The sequence below is a fragment of the Gallinula chloropus genome, assembly GCF_964237585.1.
Source record: "Gallinula chloropus genome assembly, chromosome: 10".
Lineage (NCBI taxonomy): Eukaryota > Metazoa > Chordata > Aves > Gruiformes > Rallidae > Gallinula > Gallinula chloropus.
This window is the reverse complement of record NC_140095.1, coordinates 20,651,753-20,654,612: the sequence shown is the minus strand read 5'-3', so window position 1 is coordinate 20,654,612 and position 2,860 is coordinate 20,651,753.

Genomic DNA, 2,860 nt, shown 5'->3' with positions numbered 1-2,860 from the left:
CCTGTCCCACTTGTCTCATCTCTTGTCCTCGTGTCCGCAGCGCTGCAGGGCAGTGGTGGTGGCTCTTGGAGGCCTCTTGCAGCTGTAGGTGCACCTGGGAGGGGTGTGTGTGTGTGTCTCAGGGGGCACGTGGAGGCTGCTCTAGCTCTGTGGTGCTGCTGTGGGGATGGATGGAGCAGAGGCACAGTGCCTGGCTGTGGGGTTTGGCTCAAGGGATGAGGTAGGTGGTGGCAGTGGCTGCTGGGAGGGGGAGAAGTGGGGCAGCCTGTAGGAACACAGCCTGGCTGTGGTGTCATCTTGGACTCCTGGGATGCCACAGGGTGTTGGGGACTAGTTGAGGAGGTGGCACGTGGCTCTGGGTAGAAGCTTGTTGGGTCAAGGTCAGTGTAAAGCACTCACCACTCTGTCCTGAGCTGGCCTTTGAGCCTGGCCTTCCCTCTTCCTAAACTGGCCAGTGCCCAAGCTGCTTCTCCTGTGATCAAGGGAGGGATGGCTGGTGGCTGGTGCCTTGTCACTGGTGGCTCCTCCTGCAGTGGGTCACCAGGTGCTTTGAGAAGCACTGGGAGGGTGGGTTGGAGGGGCAGCCTGCAGTGAGCTCTTCCTGCTGTGAAAAGGAGCCACTGGAGAAGGATTCTGTGGCAGATTGGAATGGCTTTTGATATCCTGACAGGTACAGGAGGAGCTCAGAGGCCTCTCCAGGAGAGAGAGGGGACAAATGGAGCAGTTGAGGATGATGATTGTCTGTTCTGGGGGGGAAGAAGTCATGTGTGCCAGGAGAATACAGCTGGATGGAGCAAGTTCTGAGTGCTGTGAGGCCTCAGCTGTGATGCTGCAGTAACATGGGTGCTGGCCCTGGGGTGGTTGTTTTGTCCAAGCTCTTGATTGCAAGTATGGATCAGGTTTGCTGTTGGCTGACAAGAGGCTGGTGGCCCTCAGGGACTGTGCTGTGCTCACAGCTTGGGGATGGTCGTACTGGGAGCTACAGGAATGAGCCTTTTTTCTAGGATGGAACTTAAACCCTGGCAAGGACAAGGTGATCTCAGGTGCTTCAGAAGCTCCCAGCTGAGTAGCTGCTTGTGCAGGAGTTGCCAGTTGGCTTAAACATCACCCTGGCTTTAGTGGGGCACCCTGGACTGGCAGCCTGAGCTGGAGCTGGTTCTGGGCAGTGGTGGACACCTGTACTGGTACCCAGCGTGTCCTTCAGTGGAAGGTGCTGCTGTGGGTTTTCAGTAGCTTTTTAGCAATGTAGGAGTGATTTTGGGGGGCTTTTTTTCCTGTTGCTACCTTGCCATAGCGATGCTTGGGAGTGGGAGAACCAGCAGGATGAAGTTGGATGTGCTCTGGTGTCCTCAGTGTGCTCAGTGAAGCAAGTGGTGCCCTATCCCTTGCAGAGAAGGCCACAGCTCTCCTCACTGCTGGTAGCTGCCACCACTGACACATGCCTGGCAGTGGGTTCTTTAGTCTTGGTCATCTTCACAGCAGTGAAAGGGCTTCAGAGATGTTCCTGACCCCAGTTCTGATGCATATGGCAGAAGATGGGAAGGACAGTGGGAGGGGTTTGGCCAGTAAAAGACGTGTCTCCTTGTGCCCCCAGCAGCTCTTCCTGCTGAGACTGTGGCAGGAGACCTGAGCATGTGGGAGGTGTGGAAGAAAACTGCTGCTCAAAGGAAGCTGAACCTTCCCTGTGGGTCCCCTTGCTCTAAAGTCCTGGGGTGGCAGTGACCATGTGTGGCACTTCCCTGGATGGAGGACCCTGGTGCTCAGACATTCCTGTGTGCCCAGGCAGGGCCTGGGGCAGAGTGGAAGCCCCGTGGTGTATCTGCATGGGAGGATGGTGTCCTTTAAATAACCTTGGAGTGGCTTTAACTCATCCCTTCAGTGTGAGGAAAGCCACCTCTGTCTCTAAAGACAGCTAGAGAAGAGGTTGGTCCCCCTCAGGTATTGCTCCTTTCCTGGGCTCCTTTGGAGCAAGTTTGGGGGTTGGCAGAGCCAGTCCCTATGGAGGATGCTGCCTGGAGACAAGAGAGGTGCTGGGGGTGCCTGGCAGAAGTTCCAGGCAGGGAAGGAAGGAAAGAGCTCCTGTCCAGCTCCTGGATGTGTAGAGAGCAGCACTGGGAGGGACTGGGCAGCACGTGTGCTGGGTGTGGTGCTGACCTGCTGATGCTGATGCTGCCACTAAATCATCCCTGGAGCTGACACCACCTCAGTCTCTCCTCCTGCTTCCCTGTGCCTCTCACCCCTGTGTCTGACTCTTCTTGGTTTCTTTCCTCTTGTGGCTTCTCTCCCCCTTCCCAGTGACCCAGCTCTGCACTGGCCTCTGCTCAGCCATCCCCAGCTGCCCCCGTTGGGGTTGAACGCCCTGTGAAGCTCAGCTTGCTGGCTGAGGGCAGGCAGCACTTCTGGGTGATACTGAGCAGCCTCCTCCAAACCCCAGAAACCCATATGGTCCCCCAGACCCTGCATGGTGCCCCCAGACCCTGCACTGCCCCTCGTGTGAAGCTGTGGTTGACCAGCAGCCCTTGGAGCTCGGACTGGGCAGAGCTGCTGCCACCACCCGTGTGTGGTGGGCTTGGTGTCTGTAGAGCTGGGATGGGGCCTGGGCAGAGCCTGATGTGGAAGGGAACCAGAACTATCTCTCCATGTCCATGGTTCCTGCAGCTGGTGACACCCTTCTGGTTTGCTCTGCCTGTAGCTTGGCATGCACAGGTTTTGGTGTATCGCTGTGTTTCTGCTTCCCAGCATCCCAACTCCCATCCCCCTTCCCTCCCTGGGTGGGAACATCCCCCTTTCACTGCCATTGGCTTGGGTCAGAGATCTCAGGGTGGGCACGATTCCCACCCCTCAGGACCAGATGTGCCTG